Source organism: Megalopta genalis, chromosome 6 (genome assembly GCF_051020955.1).
Source record: "Megalopta genalis isolate 19385.01 chromosome 6, iyMegGena1_principal, whole genome shotgun sequence".
Lineage (NCBI taxonomy): Eukaryota > Metazoa > Arthropoda > Insecta > Hymenoptera > Halictidae > Megalopta > Megalopta genalis.
Window position 1 is genome coordinate 20,046,771 of NC_135018.1, and position 19,183 is coordinate 20,065,953.

The following is a 19,183-nucleotide window of genomic DNA, read 5'->3' on the forward strand; positions in this document are numbered from 1 at the left end:
ATTCGGGCAGATATGGGCAGGTCGTGAAGATTCGGGCAGATTCGGGCAGATAGGGGCAGATTCGGGCATGTTCGGGCAGATATGGGCAGGTTGGGCAGGTCGGGCAGATTCGGGCAGATAGGGGCAGATATGGGCAGATATGGGCAGGTTCGGGCATATTGGGCAGATAGGGGCAGATTCGGGCAGATATGCGCAGGTTCGGGCAGATATGGTCAGGTTCGGGCATATTCGGGCAGATAGGGGCAGATTCGGTCAGATATGGCAGATAGGGGCAGATATGGGCAGATGTGGGCAGGTTCGGGCATATTCGGGCAGATTCGGGAAGATTCGGGCAGGTCGGGCAGATTCGGGCAGATTCGGGCAGATATGGGCAGATTCGGGCAGATTCGGGCAGGTCGAGCAGGTCGGGCAGATTCGGGCATATTCCGGCAGATAGGGGCAGATTCGTGCAGATTCGGGCAGGTCGGGCAAGTTCGGGCAGATTCGTGCAGATTCGGGCAGGTCGGGCAGATTCGGGCAGGTCGGGCAAGTCGGGCAGTTTCGGGCAGGTTCGGGCAGATAGGGGCAGATATGGGCAGATATGGGCAGATATGGGCAGATTCGGGCAGATATGGGCAGATAGGAGCAGATATGGGCAGATATGGGCAGGTTCGGGCATATTCGGGCAGATATGGGCAGGTTCGGGCATATTCCGGCAGATAGGGGCAGATTCGTGCAGATTCGGGCAGGTCGGGCAAGTTCGGGCAGATTCGGGCAGATTCGGGCAGATCGGGCAGATTCGGGCAGGTTCGGGCAGATTCGGGCAGGTTAGGGCAGATTCGGACAGGTCGGGCAAGTTCGGGCAGGTCGGGCAGGTCGGGCAGATTCGGGCAGGTCGGGCAGGTCAGGCAGATTCGGGCAGATATGGGCAGATTCGGGCAGATTCGGGAAGATTCGGGCAGGTCGGTCAGGTCGGGCAGATTCGGGCAGATTCGGGCAGATATGGGCAGGTCGGGCAGGACGGGCTGATTCGGGCAGATTCGGGCAGGTCGGGCAGGTCGGGCAGATTCGGGCGGATATGGGCAGATTCGGGCAGCTACGGGCAGATTCGAGCGGATATGGGCAGGTCGGGAAGATTCGGGCAGATTCGGGCAGGTTCGGGTAGATAGGGGCAGATTCGGGCAGATATGGGCAGATTCGGGCAGATAGGAGCAGATGTGGGCAGATATGGGCAGGTTCGGGCATATTCCGGCAGGTCGGGCAGATAGGGGCAGATTCGGGCAGATTCGGGCAGATATGGGCAGGTTGGGCAGGTCGAGCAGATTCGGGCAGATTCGGGCAGATATGGGCACATTTGGGCAGATTCGGGCATGTTCGGGCAGATTCGGGCAGATAGGGGCAGATATGGGCAGGTATGGGCAATTTCGGGCAGATATGGGCAGATTTGGGCAGATTCGGGCAGATAGGGGCAGGTCGGGCAGGTCGGGCAGATTCGGGCAGGTCGGGCAGATTCGGGCAGATATGCGCAGGTTCGGGCAGATATGCGCAGGTTCGGGCAGATTCGGGCAGATAGGGGCAGATATGGACAGGTTCGGGCAGATATGCGCAGGTTCGGGCAGATTCGGGCAGGTCGGGCAGGTCGGGCAGGTTCGGGCAGGTTCGGGCATTTTCGGGCAGATAGGGGCAGATTCGGGCAGATATGTGCAGGTTCGGGCAATTTCGGGCAGATATGGGCAGGTCGGGCAGATTCGGGCAGCTTCGGGCAGGTCGGGCAGATTCGGGCAGATTTGGGCAGATTCGGGCAGATTCGGGCCGATAGGGGCAGATTCGTGCAGATTCGGGCAGAGAGGGGCAAATATGGGCAGATATGGGCAGGATCGGGCATATTCCGGCAGATAGGGGAAGGTTCGGGCAGATAGGGGCAGATTCGTGCAGATTCGGGCAGATTCGGGCAGGTTCGGGCAGATTCGGGCAGGTCGGGCAGGTCGGGCAGATTCGGACAGATTCGGGCAGATTCGGGCGGATATGGGCAGGTCGGGAAGATTCGGGCAGATTCGGGCAGGTTCGGGCAGATTCGGGCAGGTTAGGGCAGATATGCGCAGGTTCGGGCATATTCGGGCAGATAGGGGCAGATTCGGGCAGATATGCGCAGGTTCGGGCAGATTCGGGCAGATAGGGGCAGATATGGACAGGTTTCGGGCATATTCGGGCAGGTCGGGCAGGTCGGGCAGATTCGGGCAGATTCGGGCAGGTCGGGCAGATTCGGGCAGATTCGGGCAGGTCGGGCAGGTCGGGCAGATTCGGGCAGGTCGGGCAGATTCGGGCAGATTCGGGCAGGTCGGGCAGGTCGGGCAGATTCGGGCAGGTCGGGCAGATTCGGGCAGATTCGAGCAGATATGGGCAGGTCGGGAAGATTCGGGCAGATTCGGGCAGGTTCGGGCAGATTCGGGCAGGTCGGGCAGGTCGGGCAGATTCGGGCGGATATGGGCAGGTCGGGAAGATTCGGGCAGATACGGGCAGGTTCGGGCAGGTCGGGCAGATTCGGGCAGATATGGGCAGATTCGAACAGATTCGGGCAGGTCGAGCAGGTTCGGGCAGATTCGGGCAGGTCTGGCAGATTCGGACAGGTCGGGCAGGTCGGGCAGATTCGGGCAGCTTCGGGCAGACATGGGCAGATTCGGGCAGATATGGGCTGATTCGGGCAGGTAGGGGCAGATATGGGCAGATATGGGCAGATTCGGGCAGATTCGGGCAGATTCGAGCAGATATGGGCAGATTCGGGCAGATTCGGTCAGGTCGGGCAGATTCGGGCAGGTTCGGGCAGATTCGGGCGGATATGGGCAGGTTCGGGCATATTCCGGCAGATAGGGGCAGATTCGTGCAGATTCGGGCAGGTCGGCCAAGTTCGGGCAGATTCGGGCAGATTCGGGCAGATTCGGGCAGCTTCGGGCAGGTCGGGCAGATTCGGGCAGATTTGGGCAGATTCGGGCATGTTCGGGCAGATTCGGGCAGGTCGGGCAGATTCGGGCAGATAGGGGCAGATTTGGGCAGATTCGGGCATGTTCGGGCAGATTCGGGCAGGTCGGGCAGATTCGGGCAGATAGGGGCAGATTCGTGCAGATTCGGGCAGATTCGGGCAGGTCGGGCAGATTCGGGCAGATAGGGGCAGATTTGGGCAGATTCGGGCATGTTCGGGCAGATTCGGGCAGGTCGGGCAGATTCGGGCAGATTCGGACAGGTCGGGCAGGTCGGGCAGATTCGGGCAGCTTCGGGCTGACATGGGCAGATTCGGGCAGATATGGGCTGATTCGGGCAGATAGGGGCAGATATGGGCAGATATGGGCAGATTCGGGCAGATATGGGCAGATAGGAGCAGATATGGGCAGATATGGGCAGGTTCGAGCATATTCCGGCAGATAGGGGCAGATTCGTGCAGATTCGGGCAGATTCGAGCAGATATGGGCAGATTCGGGCAGATTCGGTCAGGTCGGGCAGATTCGGGCAGGTTCGGGCAGATTCGGGCGGATATGGGCAGGTTCGGGCATATTCCGGCAGATAGGGGCAGATTCGTGCAGATTCGGGCAGGTCGGCCAAGTTCGGGCAGATTCGGGCAGATTCGGGCAGATTCGGGCAGGTCGGGCAGATTCGGGCAGCTTCGGGCAGGTCGGGCAGATTCGGGCAGATTTGGGCAGATTCGGGCATGTTCGGGCAGATTCGGGCAGGTCGGGCAGATTCGGGCAGATAGGGGCAGATTTGGGCAGATTCGGGTATATTCGGGCAGATTCGGGCAGGTCGGGCAGATTCGGGCAGATAGGGGCAGATTCGTGCAGATTCGGGCAGATTCGGGCAGGTCGGGCAGATTCGGGCAGATAGGGGCAGATTTGGGCAGATTCGGGCATGTTCGGGCAGATTCGGGCAGGTCGGGCAGATTCGGGCAGATTCGGACAGGTCGGGCAGGTCGGGCAGATTCGGGCAGCTTCGGGCAGACATGGGCAGATTCGGGCAGATATGGGCTGATTCGGGCAGATAGGGGCAGATATGGGCAGATATGGGCAGATTCGGGCAGATATGGGCAGATAGGAGCAGATATGGGCAGATATGGGCAGGTTCGAGCATATTCCGGCAGATAGGGGCAGATTCGTGCAGATTCGGGCAGGTCGGGCAGATTCGGGCAGATATGGGCAGATTCGCGCAGATTCGGGCAGCTTCGGGCAGATTCGGGCAGGTTCGGGCATATTCCGGCAGATAGGGGCAGATTCGTGCAGATTCGGGCAGATTCGGGCAGATTCGGGTAGGTCGGGAACATTCGGGCAGATTCGTGCAGATTCGGGCAGATATGGGCAGATATGGGCAGATTCGGGCAGATTCGGGCAGGTCGGGCAGATTCGGGCAGATTTGGGCAGGTTCGGGCAGATTCGGGCAGATTCGGGCAGATTCGGGCAGGTTCGGGCAGATTCGGGCCGATAGGGGCAGATATGGGCAGGTATGGGCAATTTCGGGCAGATTCGGACAGATACGGGCAGATCGGGCTGATTCGGGCAGATTCGGGCAGGTCGGGCAGATTCGGGCAGGTCGGTCAGGTCGGGCAGATTCGGGCAGATTCGGGCAGATATGGGCAGGTTCGGGCAGATATGGACAGGTTCGGGTATATTCGGGCAGATAGGGGCAGATTCGGGCAGATATGGGCAGATAGGGGCAGATATGGGCAGATATGGGCAGGTTCGGGCATATTCGGGCAGATTCGGGCAGATTCGGGCAGATATGGGCAGATTCGGGCAGATTCGGGCAGGTCGGGCAGATTCGGGCAGATTTGGGCAGGTTCGGGCAGATTCGGGCAGATTCGGGCAGATTCGGGCAGGTTCGGGCAGATTCGGGCCGATAGGGGCAGATTCGTGCAGATTCGGGCAGATAGGGACAGATTCGTGCAGATTCGGGCAGATACGGGCAGGTCGGGCAGATTCGGGCAGGTTCGGGCATATTCGGGCAGATAGGGGCAGATTCGGGCAGATTCGGGCAGATATGGGCAGATTCGGGCAGATATGGGCAGATTCGGGCAGATAGGAGCAGATGTGGGCAGATATGGGCAGGTTCGGGCATATTCCGGCAGGTCGGGCAGATAGGGGCAGATTCGGGCAGATTCGGGCAGATATGGGCAGGTTGGGCAGGTCGAGCAGATTCGGGCAGATTCGGGCAGATATGGGCAGATTTGGGCAGATTCGGGCATGTTCGGGCAGATTCGGGCAGATGGGGGCAGATATGGGCAGGTATGGGCAATTTCGGGCAGATATGGGCAGATTTGGGCAGATTCGGGCAGATAGGGGCAGGTCGGACAGGTCGGGCAGATTCGGGCAGGTCGGGCAGATTCGGGCAGATATGCGCAGGTTCGGGCAGATATGCGCAGGTTCGGGCAGATTCGGGCAGATAGGGGCAGATATGGACAGGTTCGGGCAGATATGCGCAGGTTCGGGCAGATTCGGGCAGGTCGGGCAGGTCGGGCAGGTTCGGGCAGGTTCGGGCATTTTCGGGCAGATAGGGGCAGATTCGGGCAGATATGCGCAGGTTCGGGCAATTTCGGGCAGATATGGGCAGATTTGGGCAGATTCAGGCAGATAGGGGCAGATATGGACAGGTTCGGGCAGATATGAGCAGGTTCGGGCAGATATGGGCAGATCGGGCAGGTCGGGCAGATTCGGGCAGATTCGGGCAGATTCGGGCAGATATGGGCAGATTCGGGCAGGTCGGGCAGATTCGGGCAGATATGGACAGATAGGGGCAGATATGGGCAGATATGGGCAGATTCGGGCAGATAGGGGCAGATATGGGCAGATTTGGGCAGGTTCGGGCAGATTCGGACAGGTCGGGCATATTCCGGCAGATAGGGGCAGATTCGTGCAGATTCGGGCAGGTTCGGGCAGATTCGGGCAGGTCGGGCAGATTCGGGCAGATTCGGGCGGATATGGGCAGGTCGGGAAGATTCGGGCAGATACGGGCAGGTTCGGGCAGATTCGGGCAGGTCGGGCAGAATCGGGCAGATATGGGCAGATTCGGGCAGGTTCGGGCAGATAGGGGCAGTTTCGGGCAGGTTCGGGCAGATAGGGGCAGATATGGGCAGATATGGGCAGTTTCGGGCAGGTCGGGCAGATTCGGGCAGCTTCGGGCAGACATGGGCAGATTCGGGCAGATATGGGCTGATCCGGGCAGATAGGGGCAGATATGGGCAGATATGGGCAGATTCGGGCAGATTCGGGCAGATTCGGGCAGCTACGGGCAGATTCGGGCGGATATGGGCAGGTCGGGAAGATTCGGGCAGATTCGGGCGGTTCGGGTAGATAGGGGCAGATTCGTGCAGATTCGGGCAGATTCGGGCAGGTCGGGCAGATTCGGGCAGGTCGGGCAGATTCGGGCAGGTTCGGGCATATTCGGGCAGATAGGGGCAGATTCGGGCAGATAGGGGCAGATTCGGGCAGATTCGGGCAGATATGGGCAGGTCGGGCAGATTCGGGCAGCTTCGGGCAGGTCGGGCAGATTCGGGCAGATTTGGGCAGATTCGGGCATGTTCGGGCAGATTCGGGCATGTCGGGCAGATTCGGGCAGATAGGGGCAGATTCGTGCAGATTCGGGCAGATTCGGGCAGATTCGGGCAGGTCGGGCAGATTCGGGCAGCTTCGGGCAGGTCGGGCAGATTAGGGCAGATTTGGGCAGATTCGGGCATGTTCGGGCATGTTCGGGCAGATTCGGGCAGGTCGGGCAGGTTCGGGCAGGTTGGGGCATTTTCGGGCAGATAGGGGCAGATTCGGGCAGATATGCGCAGGTTCGGGCAGATATGCGCAGGTTCGGGCAGATTCGGGCAGATAGGGGCAGTTATGGACAGGTTCGGGCAGATATGCGCAGGTTCGGGCAGATATGGACAGGTTCGGGCAGATATGCGCAGGTTCGGGCAGATATGCGCAGGTTCGGGCAGATATGGACAGGTTCGGGCAGATATGCGCAGGTTCGGGCAGATTCGGGCAGGTCGGGCAGGTCGGGCAGGTTCGGGCAGGTTCGGGTATATTCGGGCAGATATGCGCAGGTTCGGGCAGATATGCGCAGGTTCGGGCAGATTCGGGCAGGTCGGGCAGGTCGGGCAGGTCGGGCAGATTCGGGCAGGTCGGGCAGGTTCGGGCATATTCGGGCAGATAGGGGCAGATTCGGGCAGATAGGAGCAGATGTGGGCAGATATGGGCAGGTTCGGGCATATTCCGGCAGGTCGGGCAGATAGGGGCAGATTCGGGCAGATATGCGCAGGTTCGAGCAGATTCGGGCAGATAGGGGCAGATATGGACAGGTTCGGGCAGATATGCGCAGGTTCGGGCGGATTCGGGCAGGTCGGGCAGGTTCGGGCATATTCGGGCAGATAGGAGCCGATTCGGGCAGATATGCGCAGGTTCGGGCAGATATGCGCAGGTTCGGGCATATTCGGGCAGATAGGGGCAGATTCGGGCAGATATGCGCAGGTTCGGGCAGATTCGGGCAGATAGGGGCAGATATGGACAGGTTTCGGGCATATTCGGGCAGGTCGGGCAGGTCGGGCAGATTCGGGCAGATTCGGGCAGGTCGGGCAGATTCGGGCAGATTCGGGCAGGTCGGGCAGGTCGGGCAGATTCGGGCAGGTCGGGCAGATTCGGGCAGATTCGGGCAGGTCGGGCAGGTCGGGCAGATTCGGGCAGGTCGGGCAGATTCGGGCAGTTTCGAGCAGATATGGGCAGGTCGGGAAGATTCGGGCAGATTCGGGCAGGTTCGGGCAGATTCGGGCAGGTCGGGCAGGTCGGGCAGATTCGGGCGGATATGGGCAGGTCGGGAAGATTCGGGCAGATACGGGCAGGTTCGGGCAGATTCGGGCAGGTCGGGCAGGTCGGGCAGATTCGGGCAGATATGGGCAGATTCGAACAGATTCGGGCAGGTCGAGCAGGTTCGGGCAGATTCGGGCAGGTCGGGCAGATTCGGACAGGTCGGGCAGGTCGGGCAGATTCGGGCAGCTGCGGGCAGACATGGGCAGATTCGGGCAGATATGGGCTGATTCGGGCAGGTAGGGGCAGATATGGGCAGATATGGGCAGATTCGGGCAGATTCGGGCAGATTCGAGCAGATATGGGCAGATTCGGGCAGATTCGGTCAGGTCGGGCAGATTCGGGCAGGTTCGGGCAGATTCGGGCGGATATGGGCAGGTTCGGGCATATTCCGGCAGATAGGGGCAGATTCGTGCAGATTCGGGCAGGTCGGCCAAGTTCGGGCAGATTCGGGCAGATTCGGGCAGATTCGGGCAGGTCGGGCAGATTCGGGCAGCTTCGGGCAGGTCGGGCAGATTCGGGCAGATTTGGGCAGATTCGGGCATGTTCGGGCAGATTCGGGCAGGTCGGGCAGATTCGGGCAGATAGGGGCAGATTTGGGCAGATTCGGGCATGTTCGGGCAGATTCGGGCAGGTCGGGCAGATTCGGGCAGATAGGGGCAGATTCGTGCAGATTCGGGCAGATTCGGGCAGGTCGGGCAGATTCGGGCAGATAGGGGCAGATTTGGGCAGATTCGGGCATGTTCGGGCAGATTCGGGCAGGTCGGGCAGATTCGGGCAGATTCGGACAGGTCGGGCAGGTCGGGCAGATTCGGGCAGCTTCGGGCAGACATGGGCAGATTCGGGCAGATATGGGCTGATTCGGGCAGATAGGGGCAGATATGGGCAGATTCGGGCAGATATGGGCAGATAGGAGCAGATATGGGCAGATATGGGCAGGTTCGAGCATATTCCGGCAGATAGGGGCAGATTCGTGCAGATTCGGGCAGGTCGGGCAGATTCGGGCATGTTCGGGCAGATTCGGGCAGGTCGGGCAGATTCGGGCAGATTCGGACAGGTCGGGCAGGTCGGGCAGATTCGGGCAGCTTCGGGCAGACATGGGCAGATTCGGGCAGATATGGGCTGATTCGGGCAGATAGGGGCAGATATGGGCAGATATGGGCAGATTCGGGCAGATATGGGCAGATAGGAGCAGATATGGGCAGATATGGGCAGGTTCGAGCATATTCCGGCAGATAGGGGCAGATTCGTGCAGATTCGGGCAGGTCGGGCAGATTCGGGCAGATATGGGCAGATTCGCGCAGATTCGGGCAGCTTCGGGCAGATTCGGGCAGGTTCGGGCATATTCCGGCAGATAGGGGCAGATTCGTGCAGATTCGGGCAGATTCGGGCAGATTCGGGTAGGTCGGGAACATTCGGGCAGATTCGTGCAGATTCGGGCAGATATGGGCAGATATGGGCAGATTCGGGCAGATTCGGGCAGGTCGGGCAGATTCGGGCAGATTTGGGCAGGTTCGGGCAGATTCGGGCAGATTCGGGCAGATTCGGGCAGGTTCGGGCAGATTCGGGCCGATAGGGGCAGATATGGGCATGTTCGGGCAGATTCGGGCAGATGGGGGCAGATATGGGCAGGTATGGGCAATTTCGGGCAGATATGGGCAGATTTGGGCAGATTCGGGCAGATAGGGGCAGGTCGGACAGGTCGGGCAGATTCGGGCAGGTCGGGCAGATTCGGGCAGATATGCGCAGGTTCGGGCAGATATGCGCAGGTTCGGGCAGATTCGGGCAGATAGGGGCAGATATGGACAGGTTCGGGCAGATATGCGCAGGTTCGGGCAGATTCGGGCAGGTCGGGCAGGTCGGGCAGGTTCGGGCAGGTTCGGGCATTTTCGGGCAGATAGGGGCAGATTCGGGCAGATATGCGCAGGTTCGGGCAATTTCGGGCAGATATGGGCAGATTTGGGCAGATTCAGGCAGATAGGGGCAGATATGGACAGGTTCGGGCAGATATGAGCAGGTTCGGGCAGATATGGGCAGATCGGGCAGGTCGGGCAGATTCGGGCAGATTCGGGCAGATTCGGGCAGATATGGGCAGATTCGGGCAGGTCGGGCAGATTCGGGCAGATATGGACAGATAGGGGCAGATATGGGCAGATATGGGCAGATTCGGGCAGATAGGGGCAGATATGGGCAGATTTGGGCAGGTTCGGGCAGATTCGGACAGGTCGGGCATATTCCGGCAGATAGGGGCAGAATTCGTGCAGATTCGGGCAGGTTCGGGCAGATTCGGGCAGGTCGGGCAGATTCGGGCAGATTCGGGCGGATATGGGCAGGTCGGGAAGATTCGGGCAGATACGGGCAGGTTCGGGCAGATTCGGGCAGGTCGGGCAGAATCGGGCAGATATGGGCAGATTCGGGCAGGTTCGGGCAGATAGGGGCAGTTTCGGGCAGGTTCGGGCAGATAGGGGCAGATATGGGCAGATATGGGCAGTTTCGGGCAGGTCGGGCAGATTCGGGCAGCTTCGGGCAGACATGGGCAGATTCGGGCAGATATGGGCTGATCCGGGCAGATAAGGGGCAGATATGGGCAGATATGGGCAGATTCGGGCAGATTCGGGCAGATTCGGGCAGCTACGGGCAGATTCGGGCGGATATGGGCAGGTCGGGAAGATTCGGGCAGATTCGGGCGGTTCGGGTAGATAGGGGCAGATTCGTGCAGATTCGGGCAGATTCGGGCAGGTCGGGCAGATTCGGGCAGGTCGGGCAGATTCGGGCAGGTTCGGGCATATTCGGGCAGATAGGGGCAGATTCGGGCAGATAGGGGCAGATTCGGGCAGATTCGGGCAGATATGGGCAGGTCGGGCAGATTCGGGCAGCTTCGGGCAGGTCGGGCAGATTCGGGCAGATTTGGGCAGATTCGGGCATGTTCGGGCAGATTCGGGCATGTCGGGCAGATTCGGGCAGATAGGGGCAGATTCGTGCAGATTCGGGCAGATTCGGGCAGATTCGGGCAGGTCGGGCAGATTCGGGCAGCTTCGGGCAGGTCGGGCAGATTAGGGCAGATTTGGGCAGATTCGGGCATGTTCGGGCATGTTCGGGCAGATTCGGGCAGGTCGGGCAGGTTCGGGCAGGTTGGGGCATTTTCGGGCAGATAGGGGCAGATTCGGGCAGATATGCGCAGGTTCGGGCAGATATGCGCAGGTTCGGGCAGATTCGGGCAGATAGGGGCAGTTATGGACAGGTTCGGGCAGATATGCGCAGGTTCGGGCAGATATGGACAGGTTCGGGCAGATATGCGCAGGTTCGGGCAGATATGCGCAGGTTCGGGCAGATATGGACAGGTTCGGGCAGATATGCGCAGGTTCGGGCAGATTCGGGCAGGTCGGGCAGGTCGGGCAGGTTCGGGCAGGTTCGGGTATATTCGGGCAGATATGCGCAGGTTCGGGCAGATATGCGCAGGTTCGGGCAGATTCGGGCAGGTCGGGCAGGTCGGGCAGGTCGGGCAGATTCGGGCAGGTCGGGCAGGTTCGGGCATATTCGGGCAGATAGGGGCAGATTCGGGCAGATAGGAGCAGATGTGGGCAGATATGGGCAGGTTCGGGCATATTCCGGCAGGTCGGGCAGATAGGGGCAGATTCGGGCAGATATGCGCAGGTTCGAGCAGATTCGGGCAGATAGGGGCAGATATGGACAGGTTCGGGCAGATATGCGCAGGTTCGGGCGGATTCGGGCAGGTCGGGCAGGTTCGGGCATATTCGGGCAGATAGGAGCCGATTCGGGCAGATATGCGCAGGTTCGGGCAGATATGCGCAGGTTCGGGCATATTCGGGCAGATAGGGGCAGATTCGGGCAGATATGCGCAGGTTCGGGCAGATTCGGGCAGATAGGGGCAGATATGGACAGGTTTCGGGCATATTCGGGCAGGTCGGGCAGGTCGGGCAGATTCGGGCAGATTCGGGCAGGTCGGGCAGATTCGGGCAGATTCGGGCAGGTCGGGCAGGTCGGGCAGATTCGGGCAGGTCGGGCAGATTCGGGCAGATTCGGGCAGGTCGGGCAGGTCGGGCAGATTCGGGCAGGTCGGGCAGATTCGGGCAGATTCGAGCAGATATGGGCAGGTCGGGAAGATTCGGGCAGATTCGGGCAGGTTCGGGCAGATTCGGGCAGGTCGGGCAGGTCGGGCAGATTCGGGCGGATATGGGCAGGTCGGGAAGATTCGGGCAGATACGGGCAGGTTCGGGCAGATTCGGGCAGGTCGGGCAGGTCGGGCAGATTCGGGCAGATATGGGCAGATTCGAACAGATTCGGGCAGGTCGAGCAGGTTCGGGCAGATTCGGGCAGGTCGGGCAGATTCGGACAGGTCGGGCAGGTCGGGCAGATTCGGGCAGCTGCGGGCAGACATGGGCAGATTCGGGCAGATATGGGCTGATTCGGGCAGGTAGGGGCAGATATGGGCAGATATGGGCAGATTCGGGCAGATTCGGGCAGATTCGAGCAGATATGGGCAGATTCGGGCAGATTCGGTCAGGTCGGGCAGATTCGGGCAGGTTCGGGCAGATTCGGGCGGATATGGGCAGGTTCGGGCATATTCCGGCAGATAGGGGCAGATTCGTGCAGATTCGGGCAGGTCGGCCAAGTTCGGGCAGATTCGGGCAGATTCGGGCAGATTCGGGCAGGTCGGGCAGATTCGGGCAGCTTCGGGCAGGTCGGGCAGATTCGGGCAGATTTGGGCAGATTCGGGCATGTTCGGGCAGATTCGGGCAGGTCGGGCAGATTCGGGCAGATAGGGGCAGATTTGGGCAGATTCGGGCATGTTCGGGCAGATTCGGGCAGGTCGGGCAGATTCGGGCAGATAGGGGCAGATTCGTGCAGATTCGGGCAGATTCGGGCAGGTCGGGCAGATTCGGGCAGATAGGGGCAGATTTGGGCAGATTCGGGCATGTTCGGGCAGATTCGGGCAGGTCGGGCAGATTCGGGCAGATTCGGACAGGTCGGGCAGGTCGGGCAGATTCGGGCAGCTTCGGGCAGACATGGGCAGATTCGGGCAGATATGGGCTGATTCGGGCAGATAGGGGCAGATATGGGCAGATATGGGCAGATTCGGGCAGATATGGGCAGATAGGAGCAGATATGGGCAGATATGGGCAGGTTCGAGCATATTCCGGCAGATAGGGGCAGATTCGTGCAGATTCGGGCAGGTCGGGCAGATTCGGGCAGATATGGGCAGATTCGGGCAGATTCGGGCAGCTTCGGGCAGATTCGGGCAGGTTCGGGCATATTCCGGCAGATAGGGGCAGATTCGTGCAGATTCGGGCAGATTCGGGCAGATTCGGGTAGGTCGGGAACATTCGGGCAGATTCGTGCAGATTCGGGCAGATATGGGCAGATATGGGCAGATTCGGGCAGATTCGGGCAGGTCGGGCAGATTCGGGCAGATTCGGACAGGTCGGGCAGGTCGGGCAGATTCGGGCAGCTTCGGGCAGACATGGGCAGATTCGGGCAGATATGGGCTGATTCGGGCAGATAGGGGCAGATATGGGCAGATATGGGCAGATAGGAGCAGATATGGGCAGATATGGGCAGGTTCGAGCATATTCCGGCAGATAGGGGCAGATTCGTGCAGATTCGGGCAGGTCGGGCAGATTCGGGCAGATATGGGCAGATTCGGGCAGATTCGGGCAGATTCGAGCAGATATGGGCAGATTCGGGCAGATTCGGTCAGGTCGGGCAGATTCGGGCAGGTTCGGGCAGATTCGGGCGGATATGGGCAGGTTCGGGCATATTCCGGCAGATAGGGGCAGATTCGTGCAGATTCGGGCAGGTCGGCCAAGTTCGGGCAGATTCGGGCAGATTCGGGCAGATTCGGGCAGGTCGGGCAGATTCGGGCAGCTTCGGGCAGGTCGGGCAGATTCGGGCAGATTTGGGCAGATTCGGGCATGTTCGGGCAGATTCGGGCAGGTCGGGCAGATTCGGGCAGATAGGGGCAGATTTGGGCAGATTCGGGCATGTTCGGGCAGATTCGGGCAGGTCGGGCAGATTCGGGCAGATAGGGGCAGATTCGTGCAGATTCGGGCAGATTCGGGCAGGTCGGGCAGATTCGGGCAGATAGGGGGCAGATTTGGGCAGATTCGGGCATGTTCGGGCAGATTCGGGCAGGTCGGGCAGATTCGGGCAGATTCGGACAGGTCGGGCAGGTCGGGCAGATTCGGGCAGCTTCGGGCAGACATGGGCAGATTCGGGCAGATATGGGCTGATTCGGGCAGATAGGGGCAGATATGGGCAGATATGGGCAGATTCGGGCAGATATGGGCAGATAGGAGCAGATATGGACAGATATGGGCAGGTTCGAGCATATTCCGGCAGATAGGGGCAGATTCGTGCAGATTCGGGCAGGTCGGGCAGATTCGGGCAGATATGGGCAGATTCGGGCAGATTCGGGCAGCTTCGGGCAGATTCGGGCAGGTTCGGGCATATTCCGGCAGATAGGGGCAGATTCGTGCAGATTCGGGCAGATTCGGGCAGATTCGGGTAGGTCGGGAACATTCGGGCAGATTCGTGCAGATTCGGGCAGATATGGGCAGATATGGGCAGATTCGGGCAGATTCGGGCAGGTCGGGCAGATTCGGGCAGATTTGGGCAGGTTCGGGCAGATTCGGGCAGATTCGGGCAGATTCGGGCAGGTTCGGGCAGATTCGGGCCGATAGGGGCAGATATGGGCAGGTATGGGCAATTTCGGGCAGATTCGGACAGATTCGGGCAGATCGGGCTGATTCGGGCAGATTCGGGCAGGTCGGGCAGATTCGGGCAGGTCGGTCAGGTCGGGCAGATTCGGGCAGATTCGGGCAGATATGGGCAGGTTCGGGCAGATATGGACAGGTTCGGGTATATTCGGGCAGATAGGGGCAGATTCGGGCAGATATGGGCAGATAGGGGCAGATATGGGCAGATATGGGCAGGTTCGGGCATATTCGGGCAGATTCGGGCAGATTCGGGCAGATATGGGCAGATTCGGGCAGATTCGGGCAGGTCGGGCAGATTCGGGCAGATTTGGGCAGGTTCGGGCAGATTCGGGCAGATTCGGGCAGATTCGGGCAGGTTCGGGCAGATTCGGGCCGATAGGGGCAGATTCGTGCAGATTCGGGCAGATAGGGACAGATTCGTGCAGATTCGGGCAGATACGGGCAGGTCGGGCAGATTCGGGCAGGTTCGGGCATATTCGGGCAGATAGGGGCAGATTCGGGCAGATTCGGGCAGATATGGGCAGATTCGGGCAGATATGGGCAGATTCGGGCAGATAGGAGCAGATGTGGGCAGATATGGGCAGGTTCGGGCATATTCCGGCAGGTCGGGCAGATAGGGGCAGATTCGGGCAGATTCGGGCAGATATGGGCAGGTTGGGCAGGTCGAGCAGATTCGGGCAGATTCGGGCAGATATGGGCAGATTTGGGCAGATTCGGGCATGTTCGGGCAGATTCGGGCAGATGGGGGCAGATATGGGCAGGTATGGGCAATTTCGGGCAGATATGGGCAGATTTGGGCAGATTCGGGCAGATAGGGGCAGGTCGGACAGGTCGGGCAGATTCGGGCAGGTCGGGCAGATTCGGGCAGATATGCGCAGGTTCGGGCAGATATGCGCAGGTTCGGGCAGATTCGGGCAGATAGGGGCAGATATGGACAGGTTCGGGCAGGTTCGGGCAGATATGCGCAGGTTCGGGCAGATTCGGGCAGGTCGGGCAGGTCGGGCAGGTTCGGGCAGGTTCGGGCATTTTCGGGCAGATAGGGGCAGATTCGGGCAGATATGCGCAGGTTCGGGCAATTTCGGGCAGATTCGGGGCAGATATGGGCAGATTCGGGCAGGTCGGGCAGATTCGGGCAGATATGGACAGATAGGGCAGATATGGGAAGATTATGGGCAGATTCGGGCAGATAGGGGCAGATATGGGCAGATTTGGGCAGGTTCGGGCAGATTCGGACAGGTCGGCATATTCCGGCAGATATGGGCAGATTCGGGCAGGTCGGGCAAGTTCGGGCAGGTCGGGCAGGTCGGGCAGATTCGGGCAGATTCGGGCAGGTCGGGCAGATTCGGGCAGATTCGGGCAGGTCGGGCAGGTCGGGCAGATTCGGGCAGGTCGGGCAGATTCGGGCAGATTCGGGCAGGTCGGGCAGGTCGGGCAGATTCGGGCAGGTCGGGCAGATTCGGGCAGATTCGAGCAGATATGGGCAGGTCGGGAAGATTCGGGCAGATTCGGGCAGGTTCGGGCAGATTCGGCAGGTCGGGCAGGTCGGGCAGATTCGGGCGGATATGGGCAGGTCGGGAAGATTCGGGCAGATACGGGCAGATTCGGGCAGATTCGGGCAGGTCGGGCAGGTCGGGCAGATTCGGGCAGATATTGGGCAGATTCGAACAGATTCGGGCAGGTCGAGCAGGTTCGGGCAGATTCGGGCAGGTCGGCAGATTCGGACAGGTCGGGCAGGTCGGGCAGATTCGGGCAGCTTCGGGCAGACATGGCAGATTCGGGCAGATATGGGCTGATTCGGGCAGATAGGGGGCAGATATGGGCAGATATGGGCAGATTCGGGCAGATTCGGGCAGATTCGAGCAGATATGGGCAGATTCGGGCAGACTCGGTCAGGTCGGGCAGATTCGGGCAGGTTCGGGCAGATTCGGGCGGATATGGGCAGGGTTCGGGCATATTCCGGCAGATAGGGGCAGATTCGTGCAGATTCGGGCAGGTCGGCCAAGTTCGGGCAGATTCGGGCAGATTCGGGCAGATTCGGGCAGGTTGGGCAGATTCGGGCAGCTTCGGGCAGGTCGGGCAGATTCGGGCAGATTTGGGCAGATTCGGGCATGTTCGGGCAGATTCGGGCAGGTCGGGGCAGATTCGGGCAGATAGGGGCAGATTTGGGCAGATTCGGGCATGTTCGAGCAGATTCGGGCAGGTCGGGCAGATTCGGGCAGATTCGGGAAGATTCGGGCAGGTCGGGCAGATTCGAGCAGATAGGGGCAGATTCGGGCAGATTCGGGCAGATATGGGCAGATCCGGGCAGATAGGGGCAGATATGGGCAGATAGGAGCAGATATGGGCAGATATGGGCAGGTTCGGGCATATTCCGGCAGATAGGGGCAGATTCGGGCAGATTCGGGCAGATTCGGGCAGGTCGGGCAGGTCGGGCAGATTCGGGCAGATATGGGCAGATTCGGGCAGATTCGGGCAGATATGGGCAGATTCGGGCAGATATGGGCAGATTCGGGCAGATAGGAGCAGATGTGGGCAGATATGGGCAGGTTCGGGCATATTCCGGCAGGTCGGGCAGATAGGGGCAGATTCGGGCAGATTCGGGCAGATATGGGCAGGTTGGGCAGGTCGAGCAGATTCGGGCAGATTCGGGCAGATATGGGCAGATTTGGGCAGATTCGGGCATGTTCGGGGCAGATTCGGGCAGATAGGGGCAGATATGGGCAGGTATGGGGCAATTTCGGGCAGATATGGGCAGATTTGGGCAGATTCGGGCAGATAGGGGCAGGTCGGGCAGGTCGGGCAGATTCGGGGCAGGTCGGGCAGATTCGGGCAGATATGCGCAGGTTCGGGCAGATATGCGCAGGTTCGGGCAGATTCGGGCAGATAGGGGCAGATATGGACAGGTTCGGGCAGATATGCGCAGGTTCGGGCAGATTCGGGCATGTTCGGGCAGATTCGGGCAGGTCGGGCAGATTCGGGCAGGTCGGGCGGATATGGGCAGGTCGGGAAGATTCGGGCAGATTCGGGCAGATATGGGCAGGTCGGGCAGGTCGGGCAGATTCGGGCAGATTCGGGCAGATTCGGGCAGATATGGGCAGATTCGGGGCAGGTCGGGCAGATTCGGGCAGATATGGACAGATAGGGGCAGATATGGGCAGATATGGCAGATTCGGGCAGATATGGGCAGGTTGGGCAGGTCGAGCAGATTCGGGCAGATTCGGGCAGATATGGGCAGATTTGGGCAGATTCGGGCATGTTCGGGCAGATTCGGGCAGATAGGGGCAGATATGGGCAGGTATGGGCAATTTCGGGCAGATATGGGCAGATTTGGGCAGATTCGGGCAGATAGGGGCAGGTCGGGCAGGTTCGGGCAGATTCGGGCAGGTCGGCAGAATTGGGCAGATATGGGCAGATTCGGGCAGGTTCGGGCAGATAGGGGCAGTTTCGGGCAGGTTCGGGCAGATAGGGGCAGATATGGGCAGATATGGGCAGTTTCGGGCAGGTTCGGCAGATAGGGCAGATATGGGCAGATATGGGCAGATTCGGGCAGGTCGAGGGCAATTCGGCAGTCGGGCAGTCGGGCATATTCGGGCAGTGGCAGTCGGGCAGATTCGGGCAGATTCGGGCAGGTCGGGCAGATTCTGGCAGATTCGGGCAGGTCGGTCTGGTCGGGCAGGTTCGGGCAGGTCGGGCAGATTCTGGCAGGTCGGGCAGATTCGGGCAGGTTCGGGCAGATTCGGGCCGATAGGGGCAGATTCGTGCAGATTCGGGCAGATAGGGGCAAATATGGGCAGATATGGGCAGGATCGGGCATATTCCGGCAGATAGAGGGAAGGTTCGGGCAGATTTGGGCAGGTTCGGGCAGATTCGGACAGGTCGGGCAAGTTCGGGCAGGTCGGGCAGGTCTGGCAGATTCGGGCAGGTTCGGTCAGATTCGGGCAGGTCGGGCAGATTCGGGCAGATTCGGGCGGATATGGGCAGGTCGGGAAGATTCGGGCAGATTCGGGCAGGTTCGGGCAGATTCGGGCAGGTTAGGGCAGATTCGGACAGGTCGGGCAAGTTCGGGCAGGTCGGGCAGGTCGGGCAGATTCGGGCAGGTCGGGCAGGTCGGGCAGATTCGGGCGGATATGGGCAGATTCGGGCAGCTACGGGCAGATTCGGGCGGATATGGGCAGGTCGGGAAGATTCGGGCAGATTCGGGCAGGTTCGGGTAGATAGGGGCAGATTCGTGCAGATTCGGGCAGATTCGGGCAGGTCGGGCAGATTCGGGCAGGTCGGGCAGATTCGGGCAGGTTCGGGCATATTCGGGCAGATAGGGGCAGATTCGGGCAGATTCGGGCAGATATGGGCAGATTCGGGCAGATATGGGCAGATTCGGGCAGATAGGAGCAGATGTGGGCAGATATGGGCAGGTTCGGGCATATTCCGGCAGGTCGGGCAGATAGGGGCAGATTCGGGCAGATTCGGGCAGATATGGGCAGGTTGGGCAGGTCGAGCAGATTCGGGCAGATTCGGGCAGATATGGGCAGATTTGGGCAGATTCGGGCATGTTCGGGCAGATTCGGGCAGATAGGGGCAGATATGGGCAGGTATGGGCAATTTCGGGCAGATATGGGCAGATTTGGGCAGATTCGGGCAGAT